At 46.8% G+C, this 17,588-nt stretch overlaps 1 protein-coding gene across 2 annotated transcripts in view; it reads left to right on the top strand.

Annotated features, from left to right (window-relative positions):
• The first annotated feature begins 1,921 nt into the window (after window positions 1–1,921).
• sema5a (sema domain, seven thrombospondin repeats (type 1 and type 1-like), transmembrane domain (TM) and short cytoplasmic domain, (semaphorin) 5A) overlaps window positions 1,922–17,588 on the top strand; it is a 134,308-nt gene continuing 118,641 nt past the window's right edge. For both annotated transcript variants that reach the window (XM_084566062.1, XM_084566060.1), the window contains exon 1: window positions 1,922–2,268. The gene's annotated coding sequence lies outside the window, so the exon portion shown is untranslated. The remainder of the gene's footprint in view (window positions 2,269–17,588) is intronic.

Here is a 17,588-nt window from a genome sequence, read left to right as displayed (position 1 = left end):
TCGAAGTCACAACTTAAATCAGCGTAAATATGACCTTTTAAAAAACCCATTACCTTGAAAAGTTGCAAGAGGAACCCGTATTCAAACCCACTGAGATCTTATGTATATGACCAGGTGAACTATAAGGGAGGCTCCTTGCGAAACAGAATTATTTGCGGTTGCCTGGCAACTTGAGCGCGTTTGCCTGACATAAAACAAGAGCGCTGAGCAACAAAGGTAGACACACACGCGTCCACAAACACACACCAGAGGCGACCTGAATGCCGGTGTAGCTTTGATTCATTCGGTCTCGTCCCTCCCTGATGTACTCGGCAACCATCCATCACCGGCTCTGATGGCCCATTCAGAAACACTGCATTGTTTTTACTGATGAAATTCGCTCGCCCTGTGCAGCTCAGACAGCTGAGGTCTCACTGTGAAGTTTCGGTGGTGCTCTGTGGGTTCCTCCTTTCCGCCGTGAGGGAGTGCAGCATGTATTGTTCGGGAAAGCAAGCCATGCAGAGTAAGAGAGAGCTTGAACTTCCTGAAGCGCGGAGGGAAAAAATTCTTGAGGTCACGGACATTTCTGTGGGTGAAACTACATTTGATAGTAGATTTTCTACCATTCTGACGTAGCACAAAGTCAGTTTATTGTCCCAGAACTCTGTTTGTTGTTTCTTCTAATGTTTTCTTTGTATTTGAGAAGCACTGCCTTCATCCAATCCGTCACGTTGAAAGCAGATCCGCTCCCTTTGCGTCTCCCCGCGCAGCAGGAGAAAAGGAAAAAGGTTACCCACGCGTTTCCCAGAGTTGCACAGAGGCCACTTGAAATGTAAATCTCGGCTTTACTTCCCCCATCGTGGGTAGCGGCATTTTTATGAAAATTACCTGATTTGAATTTAGATGTGGGTGCACGGGAGCAGAGGCATGCACCGAGGCACGTTCCTGTTTAAAGAAAGAGGCGTATTAACCGGCTGTTGTTGACTCTGCTGTGTCAGAAAGGCAGGCACCTTTTTTTTTTTTTGTCATAGCCCCAAAGCTGTGTGTGACACTTTTGGCTTTTGGAGCTCTATAGAGGCTGTGTTCATTCACCAGGGGATAATAGGTAATTGAGCTGGGGATGTCACTATTAAAATACACAAAGGGACAGAAACACAGCACTCCCCCTTTCTCTCTTTCACACACGCACATCAGACATATATTAACTTTCCAAATAGATCAATGGTGATCAATGGAACAGTAGCTTTAGGATGTGTAAAGCAGCATTGGACAGCTAGGTCCCAGTGCTTCCAGGGGTGCATGGCAGGCTTCAACCCCTTACTTTCAGTAAGCATCCTCTCTGCTGAAGAGTCCTTGAAACCGAATTGTTCCCGTTTTTGCCTTTTTGCACTGTGTTATAAAAAAAATGTAAGTTTTATTAATATCTCTAAAGAGGGCGGATGTCCAAACACCTCTCAGAACAGTGCGTAACAGATGAGCGCTTTTCAGAAACCGACATGACCCCTGACCTCCCTGGAAGAGACGAGCCCCGACGTGACTTTCCCTGGCACAGTCGAGGTGGAGATGTCAACGCGGATCAAACTGCGCAAATACCAGTCGTCCCACTTGTAGCGCCAGCGCTCTGAGAGCTATACCCTTCTCCTCCACCTGCAGGACAGCTGTGCGCCGCTGCCACGTCTCTCCTCGCTGCTGGAGTGGACGCGCAAAGTGGGGGCGCAGTCCTCAGCAGTCACCAAAAAAAAAAAAAAAAAAACCTGCTCCTGAGCTGCGCAGCTGTTACCGAGAGCAGGATTGGACCCGACCATCCACCTCCACTCCCCTGGCTCTTTTTTTTTTCTTTCATGCGCACGTCTTAGTAGAAAGAAAGTTTTTTTTTTTTCTTTTTCAGCGTTTCTTACGGCGCCGCTGCTTCTTCGCACCAGCCCACCCGAAAAGAGCGGAGGCATATTGTCTGTGGCGCAGCGCGACGGTGCGGTGTCCGATTACAAACCGTGCGCCGAGGAGCCACCGGCACAGAGCGCTTCTCTGAGGGGCAGAAATAGCACACGGGGCTCCGGAGGGACGAGCCAGAGCGCAGAGGAATCTCTGCAGAGAGGAAGACAGAGAGAGAGAGAGCGAGGGAGAAGGAGTTTTACCGAGGTCGATTTCTGGCAAGAGACGCAGCAGAACAGAGGATATTTCATCTCCGGCTCATCTTTATTTCCTGTGTTTCCTCACCACTCTTCTCACCGGGACAAGACTCGCAGCTTCGCTCCCTACTAGATGAACGGGAGTTGGGCACCTCACTTGGTAAGAAGACGCGTATTTCATTCTGAATAATGCACCGGCTTTCACTGTTATGCGGATATGCGTATGCGTTATTCTCCAGATATGTCTTTATATCCATTTTCTTCTTTTTTTTAACGCAGAGTGTTGGTTTTCTCTTGGTCTCTGGAATAACTCTGTCAGGTGCACTGTTGTGCAGCCGTATCACTTGCGAGCATGGCATTAAAAAACGCTGCAAAATGGGAATGTGTCCGCATCGAAAATGCACACACAGTTACCCACAGATTCGCAGCAAGGTAAATAATCAGTTTTAGAAGTTTTTGCATTACGCCTTGCGGTGTCTGACCACTTGGTGGTGCTGGCAGAGTGCAGCCGTCACCGGGTACCTCAGAGCTCTCAGCAGAATCTTTAATATCCTGCAAATTCGCCACAGTGTTTGCCCTCTCTGTTCACTTTCTAATATCTAATCACGAACAATAGTTTTAGTTGCGCGAGTTTTACGCATTCACTCTTGCGTGTGCTCAGGTGCAGTTTGGGAGAAGCTTGGATTGTTGTGAAAATAATAATAAAAAAGACATTAGTGTCTCAAATAGCTGCGCACCGATCCCGGATATATTAGTGGCTAGTGGCGTATAAATTTCTGCTCTCATCGGATTTCAGGTTAATTACGGTAAATGATTATATATATGTGTCTTGTCACAGGTTCAAATGTCTTGTTTTGTGCCTTGGTGAACTAAAGATTTCCATTTGCTTTGGCGAAATAATGTCACTGCTTTAAACACACAAAGGATCCAAACAGAATGTGTGACCTTTCCGAGACACTGATTATTTTGCGTTTAATCACTGCAGCCAGACCTTTCTTTTGCTCCTCTCATGCTCTTTGTCGAGCTATTCAGCGCTTCCAAGCATGCGCCTCAAACTTTCAGGCCTCTCTCTCCAGAGCTGCCCTTGAAGGTTTGTGTTTTTCCTTTTCTCTACGGTTTTATACAGCTGCTAAAGAGCTATTTAATGATAGGATAAAAGCACGTTTCGAACTTCTCTTGATCTCCAAGTCACAATGTAAAGCATTCACACTCTTTCACAGGAGTCGCACTGCCGCGTCCTCCAATGTGCTTGTCAGTGTGTGGATTAAAGTTTTTAAAATTGGGCAGTTCTTTTTTTGAGGAGATAGTATGCGTGGTTCAAGTGCTGCCTGAGTTTCTCGGACACCCCGCGTCTCTCTCCGCTTGCAGCCGGTGTAGATAAACGCTAATATCTAACCCTGATCATGAGTATCTGTGTACGATTAAGTGGGCATAATTGTTAACTGAGTCACTCGGTATTTTTGCAGGCCTGAGGCCATCACCTTTTTAGAGAACATTCACATTTTTTAGTGCTCAGGATGCTTCTCCGTTCGTTGGCATTCAAAGGGATCCTGTTTGTCTTGGTCAGTCTCGCTTTCTGAACTTGAAAGCCACATTTCTGATAAACACACTCAGCATCCTCGGACCTTAAGGATTCAGACCCACGAGGATGCTGGCGGGTTCTTTCACACTGCGCTTGAGCAATGGAAATAAGTGACCCTCGTCCAGATGGAAGAATTACTTTAGAGTCTCGGTGTCCAGGCCTTTATTAGATGTCGGATGCTAAAGCCCCCCAGGAAGAGAGAGGGAAAGGAAATACAAAACAAGAGTGGGAGCGAAGAGAGGAAAGTGCTGAATCAAGAAACCGTATGATGGGATGCCTTTTGGCAAAAGATGCCAGTTTATATTGCATCTGAACCACCAGAGAAATACCGAATGGAGGAAAAAAAACAAAAACATTAGATCTGCAATGATTAGTTATCTAGAGGAAAGCTCTTGCTCTCAGAGGTGAGTTTGTTGATTTTTCTCTGGTATTATGGTATTATTATAAACTGGGCTTCGGGAAACTGTAAGGTGCACTTTCAAACCCGTTACATAGCAAAATATATGATTATAATCAGCTGATTGATCAATATCTGGTCATTAGTTGTCACAACAGAATGAGGAGGTATGGAAACCAGCCACACAACCTTGCCCCCATAAGCGCGGCATATGATTAGCGTGATTGATATTTGCGCTGCGTCGGGAATTTGCCCGCGCACTGACACAGAACGGCGGCACGGAACACCGGCAATTAGTCCCAGCCAGGAGAAATCCGCGACGAAAATGACCCCGGCGGCCTCAGCGGGCTGCGCGGTCGCCATGGAAACCGGCTGAATGACAAGCCCATTGTCGGCGACCTTTGTGACTCGCCGTCCCCCCCGGGGGTCGGGCCCCGTCGGGAGTGAGAGTGAAAGGCATTGTCATGCACGTGTAAACTAAACAGCCATTACCCTCTGGCCCCTCGGCGCTCTTTAAGGAACCCTGGTTACTTATTTATCTGACACCGGCAAGATGGGGATAGTTTGTCTCTGTGCACACAGCCCCACAAAAGATCTGGGTTTATTGGCTGAGAATTGCATGGAAGCCCCGTTTATACAAATGCTCCTCGGCGCGTGATTTATTGCTCTTATGCAAGTAAACTTGGAGACAGTAGTTGAAGTGGTTTGCTGTTCTTTCCTGCTGTGCTTTGTGCTCTCAGGCTATTTATACTTCACAACCACTTAGGCATTATCTCATCCTCCCCTTGTTCTTCCCTCCACTTCTGATTTCAAGGCTGCCGTCGATCCGCTGTGTCATCCCACATGTTAGAAGACACCGGCCAGAAATGTTTGCGCTCAAATTGGGCTCAGGCAAACATTTATTTTTTTTGCTTTTTTGTCAGTCGTTTAAAGCCAGACGCCGGGATGTTGCTATGGCTACTCCCAAAGTTTCCTACAGGGGCGTTTGAGAGCCTGTCGGTCACTAAAGCAAATGAAAATGATGGCATAATGAAAGTTTATCGTCCATGCCACTTGTGTTCTTTAGAGGCCAAAAGTGTCATAGCGGTTGCCATAGAAATCACACGGAAGGCATCGAGCCGTGTTGCACAATGCGGTTTCACACGGCGCGCTGCCCGTCCTCTCAACAGTCTGCATCGCTGAGATGAGTTACATCACTTTTCGCCAAGGTTGACAGTGAAAGGCTTGACGCTTTACGAACAGGCACGGTGCCATGATCTCTAAATATGCGCTGTGAATATCTCCGTTGTAATGAGAATGCAAACTTGAGGCCGATGTGTGGAGAGAGCCGGAAATGAGTTGATCAGAGGTAGATGTGCTTTGTGCGCAAAGAGACGAGCACGCACGCGGGCCCGCTCCGGTTCTGTGATGGGACGTAATCCTTGTAAAACAGGCAGGGGGAAGCGGTGGTAATTTCACACTGCATGCTAAACAGCAGAAACAGCACAAGGGCAGGTGTAGGAAATGATTTGAGTCAGAGCGAGGCGGGGAGGCTCAGCTCGGGCGATATGTGATCCAGGATGCGCTATTATTTCTGCTGCTCGCATCCAGGAGCGATGGTTTGCGGTTTTTGGGTAAAACATCCCGTTTCATGTCCGCCCGTCAGAGGGAATTAGCGCCGCTAAACCAGCCATCACTTGCCAGCGCTGTTATACCACATTAGTCCCTCTCCCCGCTGCAACCTCAGACAGCACTCAAACAGCCGAGGAATCTGTCTTTTAACCGTGATGTCAGCGCAGGAGGAAGAGGGAGACTCTATTTGGGTCACGATTAAATAATCCCCAAAGCCTCCCTTTCACCAGGGATCACGCCAAGAGGATGTGTGAAAGGTTAAACAGAGATGGATCCAAACTTCTGCGAAAACAGGAGAGGCGATTACTGTAAACTTATTTCAGTCTGGAGTTTGTTGTACTTTCATCCCTTTTAGAGGGAGGGAGAGCAGCTGAAGGCGGAGGGGGAGGAGGAGGAGAAGACGGGAGTGGGGAGAACGTGTGAAGAGGTGTAACGAGTCAGGGGGAAGGAGGCGAGAAGAGGAGTTTAAAATGAGAGACTGAGGAAGAAAGAGTGAAGAGGCTTCGCCGGTCTTTGTTTATTGACTGATTGAGTGCCACGGGGCCATTTGAAGGGTGAAATGAGTCATGAGTTGTCACCAGGCACGCACGGAGACACACACAAAGTCGCCAACACACACTTTCCCTCTCTTTGGGCCATCACCCAGCTGTATTTCTCTGGAAGATGAATGGCTCTGAGGCATGAATGAGAGGATCATTTGATAGTAGCGCTCTGCTCGCATATTTCTCTTTCTCGGTGGGAGCCTCCTCTTTCAGGCTGCAGCTTGCACCTCTTAGGTGAGAGCAAAACTGGACTGCCTCCTGTGAGACTTTGACACTCTTTGCTATGTATAGTCACAGCCAAATTAGCAGCCGCCCATTACCAAAGCAGGTGCACGGTTGTGCATTCTGTGCGCGTTCATTTGCGTGCCACGCGACGTTGTGTTCTCCATATGTTTTCTAATATCCACAGCAGGAGGTAATGTAGCTTGAGTCTTCCTTGAATTCGAGTCTTCTGCTCCTCGTGGGACGCTCTTCGCCGCGTCTTATCTTTATGGGGCATGTGATTATGCGATAAGAAGCCCTTTTGATGTGATGTGTTTAGAACTATCCGAGCTTCATCTATCGCAGCGCCGCAAACAGCCAGAGAAGCTCTAATTTGATCAGTGAGAGGATATAAATACAGAAAATCCTTTAATCTTGAGCAAATGAAAACATTTATCTCCACTTTGAAATCATTACGAAGGGCTAATCAGAGAGGAATATCCTCGAAAAAAATCAGAAAAAGAATGTTCAAGTTGAGAAAAGGATGCTTCCCTGAGCACATGAATGAGAGAATGGAATTACAGAGCGTGCCATATTCTTTGTAGGCGACCTTATATGAACGTTCGCGATAGCATCTGAAAGATAAAGCGGCCCGCCGCTTGTAGTTTGGCCACGCAGAAAAAGAAAAAAATGGGAACGGAAGCGAGATAAAGAGGGAGATTAGAGGGGAGATATGGAGAGAGAAAGGGAGATTGAGGAACGCCGACGGAGGTGAAAAGATAAGAACTTGAGTTTCCCAGACAATGAGGGGAGGCACCTTGCTTTTTGAATGGAAAAATAAAGGCCGCAAGAAAGAAGAGATGGAGATAGAAGGGGTGATACGAGGAGCGATGAGCAGGACGGGAAGAATGAGCGAGTTCGAGGGAAAATTGTTAAACGTACAAGAAGGAGCCTCTCTCAAGAGACGGCAGTCTAGTCGGTCCCTGAATGCCTCTGTCTACTGTATTCAGCTGACGGTGGTGGAGGTCCTCAGAGAGGGACAGGCAGCCAGGACGAGACGAGACGTGAAAAAAAGATGAACAAAAGACAGGAGACAGGGAAAAGACAGAAAAGGACATGTCTTCGCTTTTTTTTTTTTTAAATCCTCATTTGCTTTTAGGATGCTTGCAAATCTTTGTCCACAAGTCAAATGTCACCACCAGTGTCCAAAAATGTGCATTAGCTCAGCTCAGTCACCCTGAATTAAATGTCCTACTATGGTGTAGTGGAAATATACCATCATACACCGATCAGTCATAACATTATGACCACCTTCCTAATATTGTGTAGGTCTACCTTGTGCCTCCAAAACAGTTGTGACTCATTAGAGAATGGACATGGGCCTTCTGAGGGTGTCCTGTGGTGTCTGGCTTTGGGTCCTATGGGTTGAGGGGAGGGGCCTCTGTGGATCATCCCACAGATACTTGATCAGTTTAGGATCTAGTGAATTTGGAGGCCAGGTCAACATCTTGTGCTGTTCTTCATGTTTTTTCAGTTGTTCCTAAAGTGTTTTTGTGTGTGTGTCTGTGTCAGGCTGCATCCTGCTGGGGATGGCTGCTGCCATCAACGAGTGTCATTGCTATGGGGTGGGGGTGCCTGGTCTGGTCTAGGTGGGTGGTACTTGTCTAAGTAACATCAACATGAATGCCAGGTCCAGGTTGTTGACCAGTTTATGGTCATATGACAGCCGCCCTTCATTGTTGGTAGCACTTTCATGTCAGATTATTGTGTTAAAACAAACCTTACATAAAAAAAATAGGCTTCTGTTCCAAAAATATAGTCTATAGTCTCTTTCCTTACAATAACTCACACTTACCTGCCTTTAGCGGGCTAGTTTGGCTAGTGAGTGAAACAAAACATCAACTGGGAACCAGTTTTTCTCCACAATTGAATACTTGTGACACAATACTGTGCACTTACTCAAATAGGAATTGTGATGCAAGAGTTTTACTTGTTTTTGTTGTCTTGGCAGTCAAGAAGCGGATCTGAATAACCCTCCATAATGTCTCACCTTCTTGCTGGAGTTTGACACGCTGCCATGTTTAGTGCAGAACGGTGGGTGGGTGGGTGGGGGTTGGAGTGTTGAAGCGATCCTTCACAGTCGCTCGTTGTTTTCCAAAAAACTTCGACTGCAACGCTCCAGCCCTCGCCAGACATGAAAGCCCTCACGACTCGCGTCCTCTACCGGCCCGTGTTCGGCTCGCCGATGCAAATGTGTAGTCTGCGCGGTCGCGGAGACAATGCCGCCTCAGTTCTGAAGGTGAAACCACACCGAGGATGTGTGGTCTGATCTAAACCACCAGCAGTGAATCACAAACCACTTATTATTCCTCCTGAATAACATTTCATTCTTCCTTGAATAAACCGACGGGAAGAATGAGCGCTCAGTTGGAAACGGCGTGGCCGTCGCCCAGCAGTGCGCTCCTTATTTTCTCGACTTGCACTGTGCCCACCTGCCTTGGCTTTGATTAAGTTTTAAGCTGTGTGCATGAGAATATGTGGCCATTTGGAGTTAAGTGCTGCTGTACACAAGTGGGAGTCTGGTTTCAATAGATGTTTTGTTATGGAATATAAAGTCTAGCCAGGTACTGGGCTACAGTGATAAGGATATCAGTTGCTGCAAAAGACAATGGAGTAATTCTAGAGGTATTGCCAGGGGTGTCCTTTTTTCCATGCACTGTGTTGGTAGGCTAATACAGTGGTCTTATTATGCTGCTCATGAAACAAGAGAATGTTTCTATTCTCCCGCTCTGGCTCTATTGTGTTGCAGAGTTCCCCAGAGAAGCGAGTTACGTTCAAGAGTTGTGCTGACTCTCAGCCTGCGCTTCTTCCACCGAGCTGCCCTGTTGGGACTGAAGTGGATTGTTTAAAGATTCTCGTGGATGAGACGTGTTGTTTTTTTCTTCTTTTCCTTCCTTGCGCTTGCGTAAAAAAAAAAAAAAGAAACACAAAGAAACACCAACGCGCCTAAAAACACACATCCCCTTGTACTCGCGTTTTACGGTGTGCAGTGAGCTTAAAACCCTGCAGCATCGTGCAATGCGGGCTGAGATTTGAGTGAGGAAGAGAAACGGAGCCTGTCAGAGGAGCAGAGAAGTCAAATCAACAAACATATCCCCGAGAACGAGCAAACCGCAGCGAACTGAAGAGGCAGCAAAAATATCCTAGCGGCCGAATGTGAAGAATATTAACGGTTGTCTTGTTGGCTTCACATGCGGCTCAGGTGCATGTGTCCGGATGCCGGAGGTCAACTGGGTGCGGGGGAAAGGAAAGGCTCTTGTTTCGCTTTCTCAGATGGCTCTGCTCCCGTTCTGTTGACCTCGCCGGGACAAGGCCCGACCCCCAGCCCTGACCCCCGACTTTCCGGCTGCACTCGTGTGCAAGAAGGTTGCACAGATGCGTGGAAGCACACTTGCCGTGGCGGCAGGGGAGTAAGAGAAGAAAAGACAATCGGCCCAATTTTCCTTAATGGGGATAAGCTGAGATCGGCTCAGGGAAATCGTTTTAAATGGAGGATAAAATGGATTTGTTGCAGGAATCCTCCGCACTTGTTTTTGACTTAAGCCTCGGTTCAACTCCTCGGAAAAAGTCCAGCGAAGGAGGGAACTCCCACGCGGAGGATATATTTCCTCTAGACTTGCCCTACCACAACTCTTTGTTACACCGCTCTTGTTGTCATTAAAAATAGACCTCCGCCCTTCTGATGCTAGTGCCCCGTAGCATCCTGATCTGTTTTGTGCTCCACGCTGCTCCCCAAAGGCTTTCCCGGGCAGAAAAGTACTCCCTTCGCTGCAACAGTTAAGGGCAAAAGCGGACTCTTTACAGCAGGGTCAACGTCTATTTATTGACTTTAGAAAAGCTCACAAAAAGGAGCCGTATTGCGCGGCGGTAAAAGGAAACCGTTGCTAGAGACCGTCAAGCAGCTGATGCACAGGAGGTAATTGTGCACGTAAAGCTTGTTTCTTTTTTTTTTTCTCCCCCTGCCCTTTAATGCCTGTGCTGGGATTGCAAAAACTGAATATTTGCAGCTGGAGATCTACAAAGCAGGTTGTTTTTAGAGAAAATGGGACATTTTGTCTCCTCTTTCCCAACTCCATTACACCCCCACCGTCCTCCTCCCCACTCTGCGCTGAAACCACAATGTTGTACAATATTATATTCATCCCCGGAGGGAAATAATCCTTTTCCCTCGCCCTCTTCTGATACGGGAAGGTCAGAGTGCGGGGTCGGCATGCAGTAACTTAATCAAGGAAAGGAACAACCTCGGGTTTTGGTTTTATGGGCAGCGTCGTGTGTTAATAGGCATGGAAGCAACAGCGGTTCTCAGCCTCCTGGACCCATTTTACTCCATAGCAGGCCCCCCTGCATACATTGAAACCCACCGTAACCTGTCATTGTCATCAGCAGAGCTTCACACCCACGCTGACTCCCTCTCTACCCCACCGTGGGCCACACATATTATAATTAACACATCCCCCATCCGAATGTATGCTTCTTCTTGGCCTGCTTTTAGTAAGATCCGACTTTTTACGACTCCAGTACTTTAGTACATGCTCCCGTGATTTCTCACCCTCTCACATTTCCAGGGTTCACGAGTTTTAGCTGAAGCAATTACAGTAATTGGCAGATTACAGCTTCTTTGTTTCATCTCTGATTCTCACTCTTCAGTGCCGCTTTTTCCTCTCCGACAACGCGAACCGATGGCTTTCCGGAGATCTCGCTGAACTCCTGCGCCTTACGGAGGCTGCAAAAGGCAATTATGTGTTGGCAAAATAATTAAAACGCTCTCAACGCAAGACGGTAAGAACGTTTTCAACACAAATACTTCCGCGTTTAGCCGCGGGGAGTGATTTCTGCGAAGGAGGTAGGGGATGTTAATTGCAGCGTACAGTCAAATGATTTACCGTTGTTGTTGTTGTAAAGCAGCGGCGGCAGAACGCACCTAAAGAAACAATTATGAAAAATCATACTTGTATTTCTGCCTCAGCGGCTGGACTGTAATTTAGTCGCGCACCTGATTCGTCTGGTTCCGCACAGTCTGTCAGTCAGAATTACCTTTTTTTTCTTTCTTTCTGACATTTCATGCATTTTCTCGTACGTAAAAAAACTGAATGATTAATGCGGGTTATCCAGCCGCAGCGTTCTCTTGAGGCTCCGCACGAGATTTCTCTTCTTGCGGCGCGATGAAAACGTTCACGGACGGAAGTGACAGAGGCATGGCGGAACTTGAACGAAGCAGAAGTGGGCCGTGGAGTGTTGAGAGGTTAAGAAGAAAAAGTGCCGGAGTTAAGCACACCTGGAAGCCACATGTGGATCACCCCCACCAGCGTCCCCGGTCGGAAAACTCCGTCGTCATCATTATCGCTGAGGGTGGAGGGGATCATTAAGCCGTTATTTATGTGCTTTCTGCTGTTTTATCACCTCCAGACACCGTCTCCCGACGCAGACACCCACACTCACAGCCCCAGAAGAATAACATAATTGTATGAGGCAGCCAGGGGGTCCCATCTAATAGAAAAAGTGCAGACATTAACAGTCTGGCCCAGCTGCAGACGCGACTCACTCCCTTTTCACCCCCCCCCCCCCCTCTGTCCTGTTCGGCTCGTTTACACCTCGTGTTGTTTATGTTTATTTACGTGCCGCTCCCAGACTGAGCCCCCGCTTCCAGGTTTTCTCCGGTTTGCGGGACGAGGCAGCGGAGGCGAAGGTTTTACAGGCAATTTCCCCTTTACAATAGAGGTGGTTTACTGGATGAGCCCAGTTAAAAGCGCAAACAGGGCACTTTAAGCTTCCTCTCACTCAATTTCGGCTTCTTCCGCCGCAACGTTTTTTTTTGGCCCGTAAAAAAGCGCAGAGGTGTTTTTTGTTTAAACCTGTTTATTTCAAGCCTTTTCTGTCGGGGGCCGAGTTGGAATCAATTTTCACACCGTGATGGATGATTGCAGTCATGTGATTGGAGTTTACATTCATCAAAACCACTGGTGAGTCCGTGGAAACAGAGAGGTGGACAAAAAAGAAAAGAAAAAAAAAACAAGACATGGAGAATTGGATGTTAAACAGACCTGGTCTGGGTTGCACCTGGAGCCGTGGCTCCTCTGAGAGGCCACGCCGAGTCAGCTCTCTGGACGCTGCAGTCTCAGATACCTCAGAATACTGCTGTTTCTCCTGGTGTTTCCTTTCCCTTTACTTTAAAAGAGGGGGTTGTTGCTTTTCCAGCTGTGCCTGACCGCCTCGCCCTCACTCCGTCCTCCTGTTGTTTTTCATGTCCTGATTCAATTACCTCCGTGGGACCACTCTGACACATGACATCCACACACAAAGACCCCAGACATGTGAGGAACTGCTCTTTTAGTCCATGTGATGGGAGTTATTTATGGAGAGCCCAGGCGCTTTTCGACTCTAACCCGTCTTCCCTGTCTCTGAAGTGCTCCTAAGTTCTTTCTTTCCATCTTAACCATAGTCTGCTAATCCTCTCCATTTTCCTCCTCGCTCCTTTTCTTCCTGCCTAACCTCTTTAACATCCCTCTCCTCTTCACTCCAAACTCCTCTATCCTCACCCCGTCCCTCAATTTCATCTCATCCAAACTCTACCCGTCATCCTCTCCTGCATCTCCTTCCTTATTCTTCTATTCCTCTCGGCCTCTTTCTAGTAATCTACCTCAAGTGACCCCAAACGACTTTCTCGCCCCATCTCCCTCTCCAGTGTTATGCTCCTCTCTTTGCCTTTTGAAGAGCGTTAGTCCGAAGGCCATTACTTCATCGAATGTTTCAGTCTTTCAGACAGGCGGGCCGCGCGGTGCCTCAAATGAATGACACACATGCGAAGAAATACATTCCCTCACATGCACTTTTAAATTTGTGTGCACGTAAGCTGACTCAGCTGTAGAATAAAGCGCAGTGTAGTTATAAGACATCGTCACGCACGTACACACCTAAACTCGACTTTGTTCTCTGGCTGCACGCATCTGACCAAAAACAGTGTGACCGTGTGATAACACACTCTCGGTTTCTGTGGAGGTGCAAGACTGTTGTGCTGGCTGAAAGTAGAATATATTACCTTTCAAACAAACATTATTTTTGGAACGTCCACCAGATAACTTGGGAGTGATAACAGTATAACATGTCATAGGAGCAAGCAGGTTCATGTTAAATGCTGTAGTCTGCCACTCAGAAATTAGCCTGAAATACGTTTAACCTAATCCAGAGAAAATACCGTGGTCAATGATACCATGTCTGCACAAAATTTTTTTAAAAAAAAAACATCTTCAGACTCATGCCTCTGCGGAGACACATGAACCCACTCAGAGGAGGCTGTTCGGAGTAACCACAGGTCACAGAGGCTTGCAGCGGAGCCAAAAGAAACATCATATGCGACCTAGTGACGACAGGAGTTATGGTTCTTTTATGGGAACAGGATCAGATCAGTTTTTCTTCTAGGGTTAAGATCCATTTTCAACTTAGGCTCATGCCACCTGACTAGCTAGTTGAGCTGTCTATCCATAGCCTGAACGCTGAAGCTGCTGAAAACAACCCCCGGGTTGCACTCTCCCCCTCTGAGCTCCACGAGTGTCTGTTTTGCGTGACGGTCGCATGCACCCACCTTCTCAACCTGTGGGAAACACTTCGTGGTGTGAACTTTGACCAGAACAATAAGAGTTCTCACCGAGTAGGCCTCAGTTCCATTCATTTGTACCAAAGAGCCGTTGAAAACAATCAGCCGTTGCATTAACATCTGCCCTGGTCAATCCGATCACAAGTGGCCAGCTTTGGGTACAAGGGGGAGAATGCATGCAGCGAGTGATCCAATCAGGCATCACATTTTGAGGCGATGTAGGACGCATGTGAACAGCATTCCTTTAGTAGTGTGGAGACACAATGCATCCTGGGTCACGTTATGGACCACCTACTCGGTAAGGGTGCACTTGCGTAAGCAGGGTTTTGCGTCATTCAAAACACTGCTGTTTTGACTGACTGCACCCAAAGTGATGTCTGTTCATTAGTAATGAGAGTATGAGTAGGCTGTGTCTAATTCCCTCTAAAAACATACTGCTAAGTGGTTAATTAGAGATATGTTCATGTTGATGTGTGCAAAGTAGCCATGCTCAGTTATGTATAATCACCAGTATGTTTATTTACCTTTATTAGTGGATATCTTATTTTCACTGTTGCAACAGCGCAGCGGTGGGATTACTCCGGGTACGGAAGCGGTTTGGAAGAGGACCGTGAAACCTGGCAGTTTATCTGAAAATTAACAAGTGACAATCATTTGGGAAATTTGGCTGCACTCAATTGAACTAATCGTTGATCCAGCAAATCGTTTGGGGGTCGACTTGAGCTTATTACAGCCGCGGACTGTATTTCACAGATAGGGTTGCTTTATGTTGCAACCAGGTTGAAATCAAGTTTAAGCCTCTCCTGAAAGTTTCGTCCCAGATATTTCCCCCCATGGGTAAGTAAAATGGACACACGGGAATGTGCGCGAATGTGTGGCACACCTCCTCATAGCTTCGTTACGCCGGTCACACGACGCGTGTGAATGCGCTTGTGTTGTGTGACTGCGGCTGCAAGTTGAGATTATTTTCACCGCCGACTGATTGTTTTGGAAAAACGCTAATTTCCCAGAGCACGCGGAAATCTTGTCGTATTACACGTATTATCTGACCATCAGTCCAAAAACCCAAACATATTCAGATTGCAGTAATATTAAGCAGACAAAAGCCCCATATTGGAGAACCAGCTTTTTAATCAGCTGATCAATTATTAGTTCCAGAGCTGCAAAAGAATCGCTCTCATACCTGATGGTTTACATTTTGATGAATTTCTGCGCACACATATGAGCTCATTATGTTCGCACGTGGGGAAAGGCGCATTTAAGTGCCGATAAATACACAGAAAAGACTTACGCACATAGGTACTAATTCACAGGAGCAGGCTAGTAAACATAAACTATAAAGAGACAAGTGGGTCAGGTACACGCCGACTAAGAGGCATTTCAGCAGTAATAGATACATTTGGGTCAGGTAGACATCTGTGCATGCACATGTGTTTTACACACAGGCTTTGAGGTGAGGAAGAATACACACGCACACACGCACGAACACAAGCCTAGGCACATCTGTTTTTGTCCCACAGTCAAGCCCAGATGGACCCCAGGGCTGGTGGAGACCACACATTAAATACGCCCAGTGTTCTTGTGACAGGCATCCTGGGGATTTAAAGCATTGACGGAGGGTGGTGTTGGGGGTGGGGGCGTGGTGGTGTGTTAACCAAGACCACAACCTGTAATTGCTACGATAATGACACAGGAAAGGGGTTTTCAAATTAATACATGCCGCAATTTCTGGGAAATGTAGGTCAGTTGACCAAAATCCGAGGAGCACAATGCGCCTCGCGTGGCTCTTAGGTTGTAGCGCGCGTGCTAATGAATATTCATTGCAAGGGCAAGGAATTTCATTTCTTTTGTCATCCCCTCAAAAATGAAGCTGCGCCTAAACATAGAAAGTGAATTAATATATTAGAGTTAAAAGCGATGCTGTTCAGCTTTGATGTGGAGCCATCAAAGGCATCACGGAACTGCACGGTTCAGAGGGGCAGTAGTGTTGCACTGTACCGTATATTTAGCGGCGAGCCTAAATTAGACCTGTCACAGCTATAGACACATGCCGTGCCTGCTTGTGCTTCCCCTCATCTGTCGGGGGACGTTGCCGTAGCTGTTGCCGCTGATTTTTATGGTATTGTTTTTTTGCCTGCGGGTGGCACTTTGGGAGGAGCCGAGGTGGCATGTATGCATTAACGGAAAAGACGGTATGAAGAACGACAGAGATCACCCGTGTGTGTGTGTGTGCGTCCCTTTGTACTCGAGTGAGTGTTAGCTTGTCCTTGTGTGAGCCTTCATTTCGGCAAAGAGGGAGCACAATTCTCCTGGCCCATACCTGCCTAATCACGTTAGTAGAGGAGCCTGCAGCTACGCAGGCTCAGAGAGTTTATACCGGCCCAAATAGAGACTACACCTTGCCACTTTTATCCTGGAAACCTTGGAGTTTCCACTACAGAAACTCATTAAACACCAACACCAAGCCTGGAGTTTTACGCACACACCTATCCACACCTGCTGTATACCTGCTGATGCATGCATTCTTATAATAATTATAGGCCATACACCCACCTCCTAGCAAGACAGAGGTTTTTTTTTTTGTTGACAATATCACATTTGCGGTTTTACCCAGACAAAAGTATTGTTATGCATGCATTATGTTATGTGATACGTGCCAATTTACAGCTTTATACGTCTGTTTGATGTGTGATTTGTCCCGACAGAAAGCATTTGCGATCAACGTTATTTCCGAGGGCTCGCAGGCAGGATGCACATCCACGCTCTTTTTAGACCCTAATCCCTGACGCTTTCTCGTTTTTTTTTTTTTGTTTTGTTTTTTTGTTGTTTTGGGGTTTTTTTTAGAAGGGAAGTGATGACACACTATCAAAGTGATTTCTATTTGTTGCACTTCTCATTTGGGTCAATTAGAGGGAACTCGTTTCGTGTTGTCAGTGTTTTGGGGGCACGGCGACGCTGTACCCCCCGGGAGACTCGCAATTAACTGCCTGCCAAACATTCACAAATGTTTATTATGAGGGCGGCTGTAACGTGAACCGAAAAGAGCAACGCCGCTGTTGAAGGCTAAATGCTTTTCGGGTGCGTCGCTATCGTAGAATCGTAACACTTTGTTTATTAAGCCACCACAGGCAGGATTTACATTTTGACAAGCCGCCATTATCATAAATGGCTTAACAGCGCACTGGAAGAATAACACAGTTCACTCTTATATTTGTTTCAAGACTAAATCTGAATTGAAATGATGTATTTAATTTTAGCAGAAAAGGAGAATGAACATCCTCTGGTTGAACTTTAATATTAACGCCAATGTCAAGGTGTCCTACGCGGCGCCTTTCTTCTGTGTGAAATATGCCAGAGTTAAATGAGAATAAGATATGAAAAGTGTGTTACTTACTTTAAATTGACTGGACGTTTGAGAAGGGATCAACCAGTGCTTACATCTTTTGATATGTACATCTATCAGCAGATGTTGGACGCAATCAAATAGCATAGTTAT

This window comes from Chelon labrosus, assembly GCF_963514085.1.
Source record: "Chelon labrosus genome assembly, chromosome: 18".
NCBI classification, from domain to species: domain Eukaryota; kingdom Metazoa; phylum Chordata; class Actinopteri; order Mugiliformes; family Mugilidae; genus Chelon; species Chelon labrosus.
Note: the sequence above shows the minus strand (reverse complement) of the source record. Positions and strands in the feature narration are given on the sequence as shown.